A 20,639-nucleotide genomic window follows, 5' to 3' on the forward strand; every position below is an offset into this window, starting at 1 on the left:
AGCATCCTCTAAGGTGAGAGTGTGGTAACCAACCAGTCTACTGCACAGTGCACAACAGCTGAGCATGGAAAGTTTAGTCCAAGCACACCAGGAAAAAAATCACTGCTACTTCAAGAAGTGTAACTGGGTCTTTAATGTTTATGGAGGGAAAACAGGACCTTGTTTAAAAAACAAAGGTTTAATTTAAAATAAACTATTTTTAAATCATTTTAACCAGGGCTAAACAAGTTTTGTTAAATTCTTGGCCACATATCCACAGATGCCAACACTGCTAGATGTGATCAAACCCAGCACCAGAAGAATGCATCACTTGTACTAAGGCAAGTCTAGGGAGTTGGCTTCACGGCAGAGTTAACGGTGTTCTACCATTCTAGCATTGCCCCCAGATCAAATCCCAGCCACACACAAAATCTCTGAACTCAAGCATGGGAGCTCTTTAACTTGATTTGGCTGGCCGGTCAATGGAGCTCAAGTGAACACAACTCAGTGGGCAATTCAACCACTACGATCTGATTGTTATTTCACTGTGTAGCTGCTCTCATCCGAGTTAGGCTAATTTGAGGTGTTAACTGCAGTGAAAACCTGGGTTAGAAGTTAACAGACTGTACAGAGGTGGACACGTGAAGTAGGCTCTCTCATTACTGGAGCTAGGTGGGAAATGGTTTTCCCATCCCATGAAAGTTTTAAGGATTCTGAAATTTATCCTACCACAAATTGTGACAAATTATAAATCTCATATTTTTATGAACTGAACCTGAATTGGGTTTTTTTATTAGGTAAAATGAAATGTTTCTTTTTGATACTTCCAAAACTTTTTAATTTTATTTCAACCTTTTGTAACCTTAATCTCCAAAAAGAAACAAAAATTTTCAAAACAAAGTTGTTTCAAACCAAAAATGAAACTTTTTGTTTAGATAATGTTGAAACAGCATTTTGACAATTTCAAAACATTTTTTAAAATAAAAAATTCAAATTGGGAAATTTGTCAAAATCAACCCTTTCCCAGAGAGTTTCAGTTTGCTAAATTTGTCATTTTCCATTGAAAAATACTTAGTTGGAAAACTCCAGACCAGCTCTACTTATTACTTAATTATTCAAATGTCCTGACAAAGAAAAATATTGTTTGTATATCATTCTAATATATTGGATATTATCCTCCTTGCTCTGACCTGAGCTTTAGGTTGGGATGGAGATGGAAAAGATTTCAGATGATTCATTAACACTTTATAGAAAATGAAATGATGTGCTTTACAATGTTTACAGTGCCTACTCCCCAAAAATTGTTCAGGTCTTTAACTGCTGGGACACTGTTCGTATTTCACCCTGGATCATCTAAAGACCTGTAACCTTCTGATTTCCTATTATACGAATCTCTGTACGAGTTTCCATTTCTCTTCTATTGATCAGACACTCTAGCCATTTCTAAGCACTAATATTTCCATTCCAGGTCATGGCATTTTCATCATTTGTAGTTAAAGGAACAAGCTTTGATAAGTTTTTACAGTACTAATATGAATGGTTTTCAGTTTTTAGGGAAAAGGACTGGTTTGCTTTCTCGTTGTAGTATTCTGGTCATCTTTTTGTACTGTTTTCTCCTAAAGCATCACAGGCCTCTACATTTAGGGGGAATCACATGGCTTGTGGGGCTCTGGAAGTGCATTTAGTTTGCCAGTTCAAATCCAGCCTTCAATAAATAATAAACAAATGTTTCAAAGAGGGTTATTTGAAATTATTTACTTTAATTTAAAGAAAAACAAAACCATCAGCATAAAAGCATGCATATCCAGGCTCGAGGTGAGCTCCACAACAACTGAAAGCACAATCCAAAAATAATTACAAAGAAAATAACCAAACCGAGACGCCATCCTGCGAGCTGCTCCCAGTGGGGCTAGCCTCCTATGCCTCTGTGGAGAAGCTGGCAAAATCAGCCCATAACAGTCACCAGTCAGCAAAATTAGTCGAGTTCCTACTCTACCCTTTCTCTTCAAACGAACCTCACTCCTCCTCAGACAGGCTTTGCAAAAGAGTTTTTTAGGCCACAACAGGAAGAGGGGCCCTCACGGAACATATTAAAAATCCCCACTCCAACTGGTAGTATCAAAAAGGAGCCCCAGGATAGACTAGGCATGCACACTAACGTTCTTCCACCTGGTGACGGTACATTGTTAGTGTGGTGTAAGGCTTGCACGTCCGCTGCCCTGCAGTTTTGTTCTGCAAATAAATAGAAGTCATCAGCACTCTCACCATAGGCACTTACAGGAGCGTGGAAAAAGAGTAAGAAAGAAAAAAATGCCAGCAAGCAGGCTTTTAGAGGGTTTTTTTCCAGAGCGATTGGCAATACCACCCATCAATTAGTTACCATTATTTTGTCCTGTAAACGTCAAGCAGATACAATTAAACCTGCTCCAGTTTTTAAGTAAGAGTTGTGAGCCTTGACATTATCGACACGGAATATTTTGTTTCTACTATTAAATAATCAAGTAATTGTGCAATTGGTCTTAAATGTCACTCCATTAAATACTGTTTTGCTCTGCATGTAGGTGTTTGATGTGTAGTTACACCCCTTATTAACACCTGAGAAACACAAGTGACAGCTGTCTTCAGAATCAAAGAATTTGTATTCAAATACTGCACTTTAACCAGTTTATCTGCTGTCCAATGGCACAAGAGTGAATTTTTCTAATCCCCCAAAATTTTCATCCAGGAGATTTTCACCTCCTAAATTGGCAAAGAAAACAGGGCTTTGTTAATATTTACCACTTTAGACCCAACTCCTGCAAGACACAGAGTCCCTATGAAACTACTTAGCGGTTTTGGCTGAGTAGGGACTGAAGGATTGAACCCCCAAAATGCCACATTCTATTTATAGTCATATATAGGCACATCTGGGGAAAAAAAGCTCTAAATAATCAATATGGACTCAGCCTAGCAAGAAATCGCTTCTCTCCCTAGGGTGGGCGGAAGAACTAGAGAGCATCTGTTTCCAGTATTGTATTGATCTTTTAGTCAAAGAACAATACATTTCAAGAAAAAAAGCCCAGATACACATATGGCCCCTGAACCTGCACATGGGAATGTGCCATGGGAACAGTGCCACTGAGTTCAATGATTTGCAGGACTGGGGCCTCCAAACATAAACAAGAAAGCCAAATGCTTTTTTCTATTTTGCACTACAGCTACAGGAGTCTAGTAAAGCAGCTACATGTGCGTGTTCTCCTCGCTGCTGCCTCCTTGGCTAAGTGGAACTGAATTGGCAGCAGCTCTGTGGCTTAGGCAGAAAAGGAGCAGAAGCGCCTGCACCTGCTACGAAGCAGATGTGAAAGGGGACTATAACCACCGCCCAAGGCCAAAGCAGGGCGCCTCGCAGTGGCATTCCAAGGAACTGCAGCCTGGGACGGGCTCTGCGGTTCAAACTGCTTGGAGCGACCAGCGCTGCCAGGACTCGGAGAACCAGCCCCCCAGCACCGAGAGCGAGCTCTGGGGGCTTGGTAAACTCCCCCAAGCAGCGCCCTGGCTGGGGCTTCGCGCACCGACTGACTCCGGGGCTCGCTGGCTGCAGCGGGGATCCCGGGGAGCCACGTGCGCGCAGCGGCGCCTCCCCTCCACGCCAGTCCCCGGGGCCAGCGCAGCCGCCTCGCCCGAGGGCTCGCCGGTCCCCGCGCGCTTGCCCGGCACACGCAGGAGTTCCCCGCTCGGAAGATGCAGCCGCTCTGGAAGAAATACTTCGGCCACAAGTCCGTGCACGAGGTCGCCATGGACGCGTATCTGGCCAGCCTGGGGCTGTACCGCAAGCTCACGGCCAGAGACGCCTCCTGCCTCTTTCGGCCCGTTTCCGAGCAGGTAGCAGGAGTTTCACCCGCCCCCCCCCCCGCGGGCTGGGCTTGTGCCTGTGCCGCTCGTGCGCCTGCCTGCCCCCCAGTTCAGAACTTCGCCTCGCCCTGCCCCCACGTTCCTGGGCCCCTCTCTCCTAAACAGGGCCCGCTCAGCTTGCAAGTCCAACACCACTTACTTTCTTGGCGGGGAGGGCTGGGGTTGGCTGAGGTAAGGCCCCGTTTGGATTTTGGAGCAGAGGGGGAACTGGGTTAGGCTGCAGCTGTATAAAGGGACAAGGGCGCCCGTGGCACCTTGTGGGCTAACAGAAGGCTTAGAGCATAAGTCTGCGTCTGACCAAGTGGGTGTTCACCCACGAAAGCTCCTGCTCCAGGACTTCTGTTAGTCCAGAAGATGCCACAGGACTCTGTGTCACCTGGTATTTTTGGCTTTGAAGTATCCACCTTGGAGACATCTTCATCTTTCTCTCAATTCCCGCAGCAGGAGTTGCATCAAAGTTTCCAGTTCTGGTCTCCCTCTTACAAAATGGGGGTTGGTTCTAGTTTTGCAAAGTGAGCTGTAGCTAGGGGCTAGTTTACCTTTTCTCCCAGCTGTCAAAGGTTGGGTAAAGGGGCTCATTTGGGCTAATACTCTACCAGTGGTTACCTAATTAACAATCATTGGTTTTCCTTTAGCAAATTTAAATTCTTTCCCTTACAAATGCATGGGCAAATAACAGAAGGCACAGATGTGTATCCAAAAAGGGGGAGGGATAGCTCAGTGGTTTGAGCATTGGCCTGCTAAACCCAGGATTATGAGTTCAGTCCTTGAGGGGGCCACTTAGGGATCTGGGGCAAAATCAGTACTTGGTCCCGCTAGTGAAGGCAGGGGGCTGGACTCCATGACCTTTCAAGGTCCCTTCCAGTCCTAGGAGATAGGTACATCTCCAATTATATGTATAGGTTCTATTTATGAGTAGCTTATAAAGGGTTTTATTCAATGATTAATCACTTTCTATAGACTGTTAGTTGTAATCAACCTATAGACCTGTTGGACTGTCTATCACAGCCATTTGCAAACTTTTCTACTGGTGACCCCTTTCACATAGCAAGGGCCCCCCTTACCCATTAAAAACCACTTGTTTATATATTTAACACCATTATAAATGCTGGATGCAAGTTGCTCAGGCATTGGCTTCCACCTCAGGTGGCAGGGCTCACGCCTTCAGCCCCATTCAGTGGGGCTTCAGCTTCCTGCCCTGGGCCCCAGCGAATCTAACGCTGGCCCTGCTTGGCGGTCCCCCTGTAACCTGCTCACCACCCCCCAGCAGGCCCTGCCCCCCCCCCGAGTGAGAGCCACTGATGTGAACTATATGGAAAAGGAGCCTTAGTGTGAAAGTGCAGTTTAAAATGAGCTGCAACCCTTTCCTGTCAGTGCCTTTTAACACCTTCTCTATTTTCTAGGTCTTTTCTTGTCAGATTCATCACAGGGAAGTCAGGAAGGCTTGTGTTTCATTTATGAGGGAAAACCGGCAGAACTTTGAGGCTGTAAGTAGACTTGTGTTTATGAGATGCAACGTTTTGTGTGTAAACTTAGGAAATAATGGGCATGTTTACACATCAACATTATTTACATAGATCTGTGCACTGAAACCCTACATGGCACTGTACTGTGTTTTTTTGTTAGTGTCTACGTTTTGACCAAGCACAGGTTTAAGCTAGAGAAGTTGAGGGGAAAATGCTTGCTCATTTGCCTTGCTCTGTATACTGTCCATTAGTTTCTAGTCAACTTACATTTGGTTTTAAACCTTGGAAATATATGGCACAACACTTTTATTCCTAAAAGATAATATACATTTATTCTAAACATCTGATCTCTCGCTTTAAGGAACTGTGATTACAGTACCATATAGACATTAATAAGCTGTCTTGTGAAACTGAACCTTTGTGTGTGTGTGTGACACTCTGTTTTGAAGTAAAACATGCATCTCTAAGAACAGTGGAATACTGCACGGCTCGTAAAGCACATAACACACCATGGTTAAATGTCACTGCACACTTTCAGTGGATGACCACTGTTTTCACCCAGCGAAGACTCTACTATAACGGAAGTGGTAGAGGTCTGTGGTTTTCATTCAGAAGATCACAAATTCAACCCCTGCCAACAACTGCGGTGCCTTTATATACCTAGCCTCAGTTTGTTACAATACTACTGAATATTCGGAAACGTACTTGTTGCTACTGATGGATCAGTGGTTGTCAGCAACAGGTAAACTTACCAGTATAGACAGGTCCTGTGAATCCTTTGAAACAACTTGGTTCTGGAAGAGCATTCTGAACACTCTACTGGCTATTAGAACTCTAATTCAGCCCTGCATCTTAAGGGAACAATTCTAAATGTTTTATCCACAAAACAGATGTTGAAAGCAATAAACTCGCTGCTTTAGTATTATAATACTGTCCAGTGTTTCACATCAAGTGACTTTAAAGTGCTTTGTACACTGTGGACATGCCCCACTTAATGACAGGTTTCAGAGTAGCAGCCGTGTTAATCTGTATCCACAAAAAGAACAGGAGAACTTGTGGCACCTTAGAAACTAACACATTTATTTGAGTGTAAGCTTTCGTGGTCTGCATGCCACTTCATCGGATGCATAGACTGGAACATACAGGAAGAAAATATTTATACATACAGAGAACATGAAAAGGTGGAAGTAGCCAGACCAACTGTAAGAGGCCAATCAATTGAGATGACCCCACTTAAATGCAGCTACCATTGGGGTGGAGGGAGACATCCAGTTGGTCTCAGAACATGCTGCATAATAGTGAGATAAGAGATTTTTTTGGTGACTGGCACTTGCACACGTTCCTAGTCACAATTACTGCTGTGCTATTTTAACTTCCATACAGAGCAGACAAGATCTTTGTCTTATCCAATAAAAGAAAAAGACAATAACACTATGTGGCATTTAACAGATTGGCCTCAGGAAGAAGGGCAGGGGTGAGCAATGCTATGTATTTGCACTCGTGTATTTTAGGATATCTACCTTCCCAACCTTAAGCTATCCCTTTGCAACTAGAGGAGCAGATATCAAATTTGATAATAGCTAAAATTGTTACCCTGCAATTTAAAAACAAACATGCTTGAAAAGTCACTTCTGCAATGCACTACATGGGAGCAGGTGGGGCAAATTGTTAAAATTAAACTATTTTCAGACCGAAGTATTAGTCCCAGATAACCAAATTGTACATTTAGTTGTGCATGTGCCTGAGCTATCTGGACCTTCCAGACCTCATGTTTGACACAAGACATTCCCATGTGCTTCCTTAGTATGTTTGAGGAAACACTGCTAGAATTCTGACTTTGCCCTTTTTTTTTTCTGTTCCATCTAGTGCAGGGTTCAGCAACCTTTCAGAAGTGCTGTGCCGAGTCTTCATTTAGTCACTCTCATTTAAGGTTTCGCGTGGCAGTCATACATTTTAATGTTTTTAGAAGGTCTCTTTCTATAAGTCTATAATTTATAATGAAACTCTTGTATGTAAAGTAAACAAGGTTTTTAAAATGTTTTAGATGCTTCATTTAAAATGAAATTAAAATGCAGAGCCCCCCGGACTGGTGGCCAGGACCCGGGCAGTGTGAGTGCCACTGAAAATCAGCTCGCATGCCGCAGGCTGCCTACCCCAATCTAGTGCATATAGATAAAACAGCTTTTCAGCAAGAAGTTACCACCTTTACTAAGCACATACCTATGCAATTGTTCCGAAATGTGGGGGCAAGGGAGAAATGATTCATGATCAGGAAGGCTACTTACTTGCCTTATGAATCCGAAGGCTGTCGGGCTAAGACCACTGCCTATGTGCTGAGCAATATGGTCTCATTGTTTCTTTGTACTTCTTCCTCCCCCAATTGTCTAAGACAACAGATGGATATAGACTTGGATTGTAAGCTCCTTGGAGCAGGGCCCATCTGTTGTTTGTACGTTGCCAAGCACAATGGAGTCCTGAGCCATGACTAGGTTCCTAGGCACTGTGTAATACAAATAAGAAAAATATTTTCAGTTTTCTTCTAAACTGTTTAAATACAAAGGGCAAATTCTGACTCTTAATGTTTCCAGCAGATTGAATAATGATATGCATCTAATTAAACCAATTCTATCTTTTCTTTTTAAGTATGTGGAAGGATCATTTGAAGAATATCTGGAATGGCTGGGAAATCCAGAGGTAAGGCCTGATTCGTATTCCTGAGGCTGAGCCCAAAAAGCTCATGATATTTGCTGGAATGTGGGTTTGAATGTTGTTTCTGTTGTACCTCAGTCCTGCTGTCAGATCCACATGCACCTGAACAGAGCTCTCTTGATTTCAGTAGGACGTTGCGTGGGTGCAGTAGGACTCTAGATCTGATGGCAGGATCAGGGCCTTGGTTCTTGCTTGTGGGCAAAAGAGAGGCATTGTCAAACCACAACAATGTAATTTCAGCTGAGGGAACCAAACTTTGGTCCTGTCAGCCTGGACCTTTAAAAGGCTGTTCCAAAATTGGGTGCATAATTCATAGCAAATGTTTGACAAATTTTGCATTTTTCCCAGTTTTTTGCGGGGGAACCCTGCTTTCTTACTGTAGCAGGGTGGTCACCCGCTCCTGCCTTAAAAGGTTTGGAACAGCCCTGGGGGACCCTAAGGCTGGGCTGATGGGGAAGCAGCCATAGCTGGGCCATGCCCCAATCAGACCATAGCTGGCCTTGTAAAAGGCTGTGAGCCAGGCGCTCAGGCAGGCTCCCTACAGGCTGGGAGAGAGCAGGGCCCGGCTGATGGGATGGCGGGTGGAGCTGGGGAAGGAGCAGGTGGAGCTGGGGAGCTTAGGCCTGGTGACCTCCCAGGGTGCAGGCCTGATATCAAGGCCTAAAAAGGTACTGGGTGGCAGGGGAAGACAGCAGGCCCGAACCCCCTTGCCTAGGATGAGTGGCTTTTACACTGCAGTCTGCCCTGGGAGCGGGGGCTTGGTGATGACTGGCAGTAGCCCAGACTAAGGCAAGATGGGGATAGTGGGTTGGGGTTTCCCCAGGAAGAGGAGACCCAGAGGCAGAGTGTGGGGGGGTTACTGCCAGGGGGCAGCACCCCAGGGTAAAGGGGCACCGGGGTCTGGGAGGGACATGGAGGCCAGCGGCAGCAGGACACCGGCCTGTAGAGGGTGCTCTGGTCTGGACTGCCTCAGGTCTAGCTACTAGAGTTTAGCTGCAACTTTGTGCAGGATTATTGGGCCAAAACTTGAATACTTACTTGTCCCATGTCCGTGATCTTCTCTTCGGGAATCCTCACATTTTACAAATTTCCAGATGCAGAAAGAATCAGAATTTTAAAAAAGATGGAACTTAAGGATTTTAGGGGTACATCCTCACTTCACATTGATTCTCTCCTCCCACCCCTTGTTGGGTTTTCTTCAATGCCCACAAATACTGAAGGCAGCCTGTGAGAGGTTTTACACTTACCACTAAATTGTAAGGATTGAGGAGTAAACCCTTCTCCTTTTCACTATGAAACACTGTTATTTCAGAGGGAAGTATATTCAGATGTACTCCTTTGCGTAGGCGTGCGTAGCACATTTCATTAGGGTGCGCACCCAGGGAATTTTATTTTAAAGGCAAACATTTATTGAATACTCAATCATAAGGATGTTATTTTTATTCATCAAACAAACTAAAGAAACTAAAACTTAACTAAACTTAATTTTTTTTTAAATTAAGTTTAGTTAAGTTTTAGTTTCTTTAGTTTGTTTGATGAATAAAAATAACATCCTTATGATTGAGTATTCAATAAATGTTTGCCTTTAAAATAAACAACTAAACTTTACTTAAAATGAGACACAAAATACCACATTTTTGCTGTAGTGATAACCAGGCGTATACAAAGATGCAGTCAATTTTCATGATCTTTAACCAGATAATGAGCTAACCCAAAGTGACCAAAACAGATTAAGGTTTCTTCCTCTTCCTGTCCTAGAGAATGAGCCGTCGCTCACCAGGTGTTATGGACTTAAATTCCTCAGTCACATCATTGTAATTAACTGACACAGCCAATTCTTGTTCATTGTACAAAATCATGAGTCGCGGTGCTGTTGGGACAGTGTACGTCTTAGTTTGTTTTTACATGTGCTAGTTTCGAAAAGGCGCTTTCAGGTGAACAGCTTGTCTGCTCCTTTTCTTCTCTTAACAACGAACTGATCGTATTTTAAAATTAAAAGGGGGTGTCATACGATTGAATTAAAATGTAAAGCCACAGGCTTGTTATGCTATTTCAGTAGAGTACACGCGACAAAGATTACAAATACTGTAGACACTGTGCTGGGCACGCCTGACGCGGCCGCTGATATAGGTCAAAGAATTTTCTAGAATCATAGTCGGAGGGGAGGACCAGTGGTAATGCGGTGCCACAGCAGTGGGGACGCATGCTGCGAGCGAACGTGAGCTTTCTATATAGGGTATCATGCGATTTAAATTAAAACGCAAAGTCATTTTTTTGAGACATTGGGGCAGGCGTGGGCAAACTTTATGGCCGGAGGGTTCCAAAATTGTATGGAGGGCCAGGTAGGGAAGGCTGTGTCTCCCCAAACAGCCTGGCCCTGCCCCCTATCCGACCCCCACCCACTTCCTGCCCCCAACTGCCCCCCTCAGAATCCCCGACCTGTCCTGCTCCTTGTCTGCTGACCACACCCCCAAGACCCCACCTCCCCCTGTCCCCTAACTGCCCTGACCCCTATCACCCCCCCGGCTGAGTCCTGACAGACCCCCAGGACTCCCACGATCCAACCCCCTGTTCCCCATCCCCTGAACACACCCCTCCCCCGGCCGGACCTCTGCCCCATCCAACCCCCCCACGCCCTGTCCCCTGACAGACCCCCGGGACTCCCACGATCCAACCCCCTGTTCCCCATCCCCTGAACGCACCCCTCCCCCGGCCGGACCTCTGCCCCATCCAACCCCCCCACGCCCTGTCCCCTGACTGTCCCCGGGATTCCCTGCCCTTTATCCAATCCCCCGGCCCTGGCCCCTTACCATGCTGCTTGCCCCTGCCTCCCCCCTCTCCTGGAGCCTCAGTGAGCCGTGTCCAGGAGCTCCTGCCGCTCGGCCCATCAGGGCTCGCAGCCCCACCCCCTGACCACATGGCTCCGTGTAGCAGGAGCTCTTGTCCCGCCGGAGCCACGCTGCTGCCGCGCTGTCCAGGGCTGCTCCTGGACACGGAGCGCTGAGGTGCCGGGGGATGGGGGGAGCCTCCCTGGCCAGGAGCTCAGGCGGGCCGGGCAGGACGAGCTTGCCCATCCGTGCATTAAGGTGTGCTTGGGCACACCCTGTACGCACGCCTATGCTCCTTTGTAGAGCTTGGTTTGTGTCTTTTAGAGCTTTAAAGATAGGGGCTAAGAATTTTACACAGTAGTTAGAGCTGGTCAGAAAATGCTTTTAAAAAAATCATGAAAAATGTTGACTAGCTGAATTAATGGTATATAGAGAACCAGTATAGCGTTCCAGGGACTGCAGGGGAGGCTCTGTGGTCAGCTCCACTCCATGTTTGATGAAGAACAGTTATTTTCATACCTTCTAACGTGATCTCAAAATATTTGTATACACATAGGGAAGGGCTGGCCAACTGGAAATAAGCGCTCTATCACTGATGTATAAGTAAGTCTCTTCCTTTTTTATTTTAAATTAAAATTAATTTTGTAATGGGCTTTGGATGTTTAAGGGTACTAGCTGTGGGGCCCAGAATCTCTTGACTGATAGATTTTTTTAAGGCTAGGAGGGACCATTATGATAATCTAGCTTTGAGGCCAGCTTGGCTTAGGAGTGACTGCCGGTCAATATTTATTACATGAATGGGTGGCTGCAGACCATTGCCAGGTAAAGAGGATTCCATGTCCTGAAATGTACTGAATTGGCATCCTAGGTAAGTCTCCAAAGAGGACAAAGACCTAGTGGCCATGGAGACTGAGCTAACCCCGACTACTGGAGGTTTCATTGCTGCTGCCCAGGCAATACTGGCTCTGTGAATTATCAGAGGGCTTTGGTCTCTAGTGATGTCTATTTGGCATTTTTCATAACTATTAAACTCTTTTAAAAAGAAGTCTACAGTGAGAGACTTACTGATGGGAAGTGTGTGAAATGATGTGGAGTTGTGTGCACTGGAAACATCTAATGCTGGCTGTAAAAGTTAACTGCCAACACAAAAGTAAAACTCTGTGCTCGCTATATGAGGTGGCCTTGAAAATTCAGGAAGTGAGACGTGCTGCTCGGTGTACATGCCTAGAAATGCATTTAAAATAAATTCTCATTTTGACTGACATGTGCGTCTGCTGCAGGCACTGTCTGTCTTGCTAAAAAAAAAAATACTGCCACTTCTGAACAAACAGTTTAGGAGCCTACTGGCAGAGACGCTAAAACACTCTGTGTCCTGTTCCAGTCCAAAATGAACAATTAGATTTCTACAAGGTTCTAATGGCATCCTGTACTGAGGTTTTAACCCGTTCGGGAACTACTTTGTTAAGGGTTAATTGCCTTACTATCAGAGCAATCAGTCTTTAGTTATTGCTTAAATTTAATGTCAGCATTCACTTGTTAGGAAAAATATTCTGCTCCCATTCTCTCTATTAACCAACAGTGGATTCTCCAAATTATTCCTTCCGATATCTTCATAACAAGCACTTGCATTAAACGCCTGCTCTCTCTCAATTCTCTTGATTTTCCCCTTCTTGCCTAGCCGAGACTTTATTCTGTACCAGAACCCTGGACGGCCACCCACTTGTGCTACAAACAATGGCTTTGAAGACAAGGTAAGGAAATGGGAACCAATTTTCTACCCTCCCACTCCTAGATGGCTCTAAATTCACTCCGTTCGAATGAGCTTGTCACTTCCATTTTGCTCTTGTAACTGCAGTGAAGTCTCTGCACTTTTTGCCCACTCAAAAAACAAAACCAAAGCTAACTTCAACAGGGCTGATGCTTTCACAGCTGAACACTCTCATTGAACAGTAGTTAACCTTTTGCTAGACCAAGTTCCTGTTGGCTGCAGGAGTTATGATATTACAGCCCAGGAATCTTCCCATTTGATCAACTGTGGCTTTTCTGGGGTGATGGTGCCTGAATAAGAACATAAGAACGTCCGTACCGGGTCAGACCAAAGGTACATCTAGCCCAGTATCTGTCTACTGACAGTGGCCAATGCCAGGTGACCAGAGGGAGTGAATCTAACAGGCAATGATCAAATGATCTCTCTCCTGCCATCCATCTCCATCCTCTGACAAACAGAGGCTAGGGACACCATTCCTTGCCCATCCTGGCTAATGTCCATTTATGGACTTAACCACCATGAATTTATCCAATTCTCTTTTAAACGCTGTTATGGTCCTAGCCTTCACAATTTCCTCAGGTAAGGAGTTCCACAAGTTGACTGTGCGCTGAGTGAAGAAGAACTTCCTTTTATTTGTTTTAAACCTGCTGCCTATTAATTTCATTTGGTGGCCCCTAGTTCTTGTATTATGGGAATAAGTAAATAACTTTTCCTTATCCACTTTCTCCACATCACTCATGATTTTATAGACCTCTATCATATCCCCTCTTAATCTCCTCTTTTCCAATACAGTTCCCTGTGGCTGTTTTTTTATAATGTAGCTAGAATGAGACACTTGGATTGAGTTGCTAATGAGCAGAAGGTGTCAAGATTAAACAAATATATGGGTGAAGAAAGGGCACTCTTCTCCCTCCCCCAAAAGTGAGCAGAGGAGATTTTTGGGGTGTATTTTTTTTCCTTCCTGGATAGAAATTAATTAGCTTGATTTTTTTTTTGTGGGATTTGCATTATGTAAAGCGGTAAATAGTCTAAACCCACTTGAGGTTTTGCCACAATTACAGGGTGTAGGGAAAGTTCTGTATTTAGCTTTTCCTCTACTTTGATACTAGTGGGCCAATACATTTTTGAGTTTGGGGATTTGAAATGTAAGAGTGATTGGCATTTAGGTCTAGACCATTAGTTGGTCATAAGGTAGCTGACTCTCACAAGTCTCTCATATTTGACCTTTAACAGTTCATGAGATGACTAAAGAGTATCCATGGGGGTAATAGACAAACTTATTTGTATACCTGCTACAATCTCTTCTATAGGGATCAACTCTGTTTCTAACACTCTGTTTGTATTTACACTAAGCACCGCCATTGTTTGGACAGTGAGTTAAAGCACTGGCCCTAGAATGAGTAAAGGAGTTGTAGTCTTGAGCTAGAACATGTTTAGTTTTCTTTGATTTCTTCCTCAAAGCTTTTTGTTTTTTTTCTTCAAGATCTTGCTGTGTTGTTTCGGTGACTCCCATTACGACTCTGTGTATACAAAACAATTTCAGGCAGATGCTGCTGTTTGTCAGGGTAAATTAACTCTCTTACTCTTTCCATTACAAATAGTGTATTTAAAGTACTTCTCAACATTGTTCTCTTTCTTGGGAGGAGAGGGGTACTGAAGGGAGAAGAAAGTGGAAAGCTCGTTAACCATTTTGAATGATTTACAAGTATTTTGGACCTGCACAGAGGCTTAAGCAGATAGCCACGTACCTGAAACGTAATAGGCATTGTCTAACCCAGCAAACATATCCGTGGAGCATACATCCTGTTACCAGCCAGAGACTTCTTATTTTCATCTCTAAGCAACCATTAGAGTACTTCCAGTCTTCTATGATGTCCATCATGCGCCTGAAATTTGATCTGTTGAGAAAAACATACTGGTTCTGGACTAGAATATAGGGGGATTCAGGAAAGCTAAATGCAATAGCAGAGTATCGTCTTGTAACACTATTTTTTTACTTTATGGTAGCAGTGTCTGCACAAAGGCTCGTGTTCCATAAACGTGTTTGGGTTCAGAGTAACAGTAAAGGAGCGGGGTCGGTTAGTGTGCACTCTGAACTGTCAAATGAGACAAGTGGTCCCTTCCTCTCCAGCTCTCCAGGGGCTTGAGCACCAGGGAAATGTTCACTCCATTCCTTTCTGGGACTAAGCAGAGCAGCCAGTTCCCAGTGTGCAACCGTGCGATACAGACACTTTGGGAGTGATAAAGGAAGGATAACTTTTCAGAATTTCCCTGTCAGGGAGATTTAAGTAAATTACAATTATCCAGCTACATCCCATCCCGCCTTACAAAATGATCACAACTGGTCAGCATTTGGTGTTTTCATCTCTTCCATCAGCCAGGCTGGGCTTTCGACTCCCAGTACAGCTACGCTGCCTGCTCCTTTTGGTGAGGTGCGGAGTAGATACACTGCACACACCTCTAGCATGTGTATTTCTAGCAGTGTAGACAGTGAGGCACTGCTTAGGCAAGTAGAGTGAAGACCTGCCTGAACCTGGTGTGTGTGTACTTGCACAAGCAGTGCTTATCCTGTCTCTCTGCTCGCTGCAGGGAAAGGCTCCAGGAGCCTTTCTCTGCTGCAATGGCCTGCCAGAGCCTTTTCTCACAGCAGGGAAAGGCTCTGGCAGGAGGGCGGTAGTGGAGACAGACCCAGGCATTTCCCTCCTGACAGAGCTTTTCACTGACACATGTAGCTACGTGCCACTGTGTGGATGCAGCCTGCTTTTCATTGATGTGTAGCTATACGTACCCTACGCACCCCTGCAGGTGGTATGCAGTGAAGCCATAGCCTCACTGCTGACTCAGACCTTGGCTCCACTGGAGAGTTGCAGCGCTGGTGGTGGCTTTACAGCACTGTAACTCACTCCGCGTCCACACTGGCAAGGCACATACAGCGCTGTATCTCCCTGGCTACAGCGCTGCATGTACTCCACCTCGACGAGAGGAATAAAGAGAACAGGGCTGGTGCTGCAGCTCTGGGGTGCCAGTGTAAACAGGGAATAATCTTACTACGCTGTAACTGACCTCTGGAAGCTTCCCATAATGCTTTTAAGTTAAGATTACACTCTTTGTTTTGTTGTGATACCTCTGTTTGTTTTGTTGTCAACTCTGGGCTCCCGGAGCTGCTTATCAAAAAACCAAACACAGCTCCTGTTTGCTGTGAATGAGCTGCCTTTGGAACGCCCACAACTAGCGCTTGAAGAGAGGGGGCTTGAGGAGAGAAGCAGCACAGCGTGCGGGAGGGAGGGAGGGGAGTGGGGGTCTGTTTCAGGGAGGCTGCTTATCTGGTGCTTTCAGTGAGTGAGAGAGGGGTGGGGGAGGGGGTTTTAACTTGCAAGGCAGCTGCTGACAGAGTGTCGGCTCCAAAAATCCGTGCTCGCTCTCTTCCCCCCCCCCACGCTCCCTGTCACACTCCACCCCACCCCCTTTTGAAAAGCACGTTGCAGCCTCTTGAACGCTGGGATAGCTGCCCATAATGCACCGCTCCCAATGCCGCTGCAGATGCTGCATATGTGGCCACAACAGTGCGCAGGCAGCTGTCAGTGTGGCCAGACTGCAGCGCTTTCCCTACACAGCTGTACGAAGACAGGTTTAACTCCCAGCGCTGTACAGCTGCAAGTGTAACCATACCCTCAGAAGAAAGGGACATCCTTTGTTTCTGGCCCAACATTTCTATATAGCATTGCTGCACACTGGTCCCAGAAAAGACTGAATTTCAGTGATGAGCAAAGTGATCCTGATGTTGCATATGTATTTTGTAAAGTGCTTTTGGATCCTTTGTGCCTCCCAGATTGTCTTGCATGCCTATCTTCCTCCAGAGCCCGATTGCCGGCAGTCACATGGGAGTTGCACTATGCTTTGTGGCATCCCAAGTTGTGGGGAGAGTTCAACATTTCCCTAGTGCTCAAGCCTTGGAAGGGACTACTTGGTAGTTCAGAGTGCTCACACAATGATGTCCAGGAAAATACAGGAAATAATTCACTCGTTTCAGCCTATAATACTTGAGTACAATTCTGGGTAATGGGTAAAAAAGGAACTGAGCTTAAACTTTCACTTTGATCTCTTGTAGAACTTAAAAAAACTGATTACTGTGTGTTTGCTGGGAGACAGTACTATGTAGGAGACAAGTGTCAGGTTAGTACTTGAAGCAGATTCAGTAACGATGAATGATTAAAGTTGCTTTAAATAAAATATATTAAGTCATAAAACTATCTGAACTCATAGGGTCTTCAGAGATTTCTTCTCTCATTATAGCTATTAAATATGATGGGGTCATCTGAATGATTTTTTTTAATTAACTTTCTGTAAATTCAAAACTAGCACAAGATAGTACATGGGAAAGGCTGCTTGGAAGCTGACCAGGAACCAGTGCTATAAATCCTGAAAGTAGAGGAGCTTAAGACTGAACTCTTGAAATGCACAGACACCACAGTGACTGGCACTGTATATGAACCTCAGCAGAATGGAGATGAAAGATGGACAATAAGGGTTTTTTGTTGTGTGTGTGCGTGCATGCAGTGGGTCGTGTTTAGTTTAGTAGTTGAATCGTACAAGGCAGTTTTGGTTCTGACCTGTCCCCCTCCCTGCCTTTGTTCCATCCATGAGGTCATCTCTTCTTCTTCTTTTTCTTGTTGTTGTTTGTATCTGTTCCTGCAGTCTCTCTACCTCTGCTGCCCACTGTTCTACTGTCTCTGTCGGATAGGGCAGGGAGTGCTGGACTGAGGTATTCCAGGACTCTGAAGCTAACTCAGTGGTATGTGAGCAGCATGAAAACAGCTCCTATGTTACCAACCATTGGGGGGAACCAGAGCACCATTAATGTGTCACCATTTGGGTTTACCTACCCCCCCCCCCTTTATTTCCTCCTCAGGTATGTCTGGAGCCTGGGGGTAAGTACTACAATGCTCATATCCAGGAAGTTGGACCTGATGACATGGTGGCCGTGTTCATTGAAGAGCTGGCAGAAAAGTGAGTGAGTCTGCACATACACACCTCTCTCCCAACAGGCGTTTAAATTGTGGCTGTCGGAATGTTTTGAAACTCTGGGTTCAGTTTCTGTTCAAAATATAAGATAAAAACCAGACCCTGTTCCTTACCGGTTTAACAGCAGGGCAGAAGCTACCATTCCACTGGTAGCAGATGGCAGGGGTAATCCCTCTTGGATTTTCACTGAAAACATTCCAAGTATGATCTAACTACCATGCAGAAGAGTCTCCTGCTTGTTGGGCTGAGTTCATGGTGAACAATGAGTCTATACAACTGGGTTCTAGAACTTCTTAGGAGTGGGACTTACATCGCAGCTAAATAGCGGGTTGCCTTTAGTCCTTGAAGTTCATTCTGACAACTCTCAATCAAGTTCTCTCTTAATTTGGGGAGTTTTGTAAATGCCATAAATCAATGTCATACCTCTAACAAAAATGCCACTTGTTGGGACATCCCAAAATTACCTCTGATGATCTGTCTGGATTGTTATCTGTAAGATTAAAAAGCCCAACTCTGGTGCTATGTGCACGTTATAAGTGACGGGTATTGCAGTGTGCCCTTGAGTGAAAGAATATGCAGGAGTTAAAGACTGGATTAAAGATAAATTAAAAACAATCATGAGAGTAGCTAGCTAGTCTCTGAAAGCCAAGACAATGCTGGGATCCAAATTTTAAAAAGTAGGGGATGGGACATTGACTAGTGTACGCATTTTACATTACTATGCATGTTACTAGTGCTGTTCCAGGGATGATTCTGCCTCTGACACTGGATCTGTCTCTAAAGGATGGCGTTGCCATCGATGCAAGTTACATGTCTATAGCAGGGGAGTCTTTTGTTTTGCCTTCATCTAGCTCTGACAAATCTCAAGTAGGGTTACTATACACATGGGTTGGAAGGCTAAAAGGCTATATTTAAACTGTCCCCTGGCTTTGGCTAACACAGATGTACATAGTTTAGAAATGTATGTCTTTGTTATTACGAGCTTCTTAAATAAAGAAAAGTCTGTTTAGTAAGAGCTGCTCACACTTGATGGCAGTGTTTTTTTGTCCAACGTGGCACTGACCTGCATTAGCATGCATTCCTTGGGCACTACTTACACTAGTATTTGTCATGTAGGTATATTGTTCCATTGGCAAACTTTAAACCAGTGACACAAGTGACTCCTGACCCTGCCTGCGAAGGGGTTCCCAGTCAAAGAGGAGGAAACGGTGAGGAAATGACTCGTTCCCCATGGGAATCACAAAGTAAGGTCTTAAGGGAGGGGTTTGAATGATGAGAGTACTGGCTTGGCCTAGCCAAAATTGGGAGGCCACTCTGTGCGTATGAAGCTAATTAAACATTCTGCTCATCTACCTCTTAAGACTTAAATTAGTATTTTAATAAGATCACACATTTGGTTGCATTTTTCTGGGTGGGTGACTTCCCCCCCCCCCAAACTCCATATGCAAATATTAACTTACAGAATTTCTCATAAGAAATTGACTAGCACTACTTTATAATCTGAATGTACCTCTGGAGTTTGTTGTTTCTCCATTTAAGGCAGTCACGTAGATCCGTACAGATGTTTAATTGGTCTAACTTCTCTTTTCCACTTGCACCCCCATTATTATTTTTTCCTGTGCTTCTTTGAAATTGCAGGAATGGATATGAAATCATGGAAGAGACCGTTTAAGAGAATCCGTGGGAAAGAAGCTTACATGACAATGGCTTATAATCGGAGTCAAACAGTTCTTCCACCCCAGCTACAGCACAATGTTCCTTCAGTTCACCCTTCTCCATTTAATTACTCTCAAACTTCTGGGAATACAGCATCCTGTGGTCACTACCGTCCTCCGAGGCATGGCAGGGGATATAGAATGCCCAGGTATGAATCTTAAAAAAGACCAGTATTCATTCCCTGTTTGGGCTCCCACAGCTTTAGCCCTAGCTAATCTTCAGATATTTAATAGAAATTTCTACAGATGAGTTTCATCTGAGAGAATCTCTAGGCGCTTCTTGGTAGCTGGATATATATATATATATATATTTTACCCTTTAAACTTAAGGGTTCTGCCCGATTTACAAGCAGGAACAACATGGTTGGCCCTCAGATACCATTGTACCCTGATCCAGGGAAGAGATGTTATCAGAGCTATGGCAATTTCTCCTGTGTGTCTCGGTAAGTGAGTATACATTTCTTTACAAAACATTGTACTACAAATAAGGGGAAAATAAGCTTTTAAAATGGCATGATACTAAACAATGGGTAAATAGCACTTCTGCAAACATATGTAAGGACATTTCCAAAAGAAGTATAATTTAAGAATATTTCCATTAAGTTTTAACTCCCGTGTGTGTGTCTTGATTTTTCTCTACAGTTCATATAGCCATAGTCACCAGCAGTTGCAGTATCTCCATCAGGCATGGCCACATGTACCACAGACTGGGGAGGAGCCTCAGGCTTTGGAAGAAACCGTAACTTCCAGTGAAACTGAAGGAGGAGACGAGGCCGCTTTTCCTGCTGTCCCAGTAAGTCATGAGCCAGAAGTTCATGTAAAAATGTTTGCGAAAAGGAAAAGCCGGTACAAGTGTGCAATGTTGGGGTGGGTTGTTAACACACTGCTCATATTTCCTGCAATAGGCATTTCAGACTTGCATGTGCAGCTTTGAAAGATGTGGAAGGGAGCTCTCTTGTTTGCCATGCTCTAGTTAGAGTCTCTTAGTTAAATAACTATGAAAGCTTTGTAGAGATTCAACTCTTAGGAATTTACTCCAACTTTCTACAGAAAGTCTTGCCACTCCCCTGTTGCATTTATGTGTAGTATGAAGTGACACGTTGTTGTGATGTTAGAGAACAGCACGCTAATACTTAGAAGCTACTTTCTTCTGCACGAGAAAATAGCAACAACCTCCAAATGGACTTTTTCCTGAAATCGCCTTTGCACAGCAAGTTTCTATAAAAGGAAACGTACTACAGAACTGCTCCCCACCAAGCCA

The 20,639-nt window shown here is 44.5% G+C and overlaps 1 pseudogene; it reads left to right on the forward strand.

Annotated features, from left to right (window-relative positions):
* Positions 1 to 3,381: 3,381 nt before the first annotated feature.
* The window catches only part of LOC123354623, a 43,254-nt pseudogene continuing 25,996 nt past the window's right edge, over positions 3,382 to 20,639 (forward strand).

The sequence above is a fragment of the Mauremys mutica genome, chromosome 22 (genome assembly GCF_020497125.1).
Source record: "Mauremys mutica isolate MM-2020 ecotype Southern chromosome 22, ASM2049712v1, whole genome shotgun sequence".
Lineage (NCBI taxonomy): Eukaryota > Metazoa > Chordata > Testudines > Geoemydidae > Mauremys > Mauremys mutica.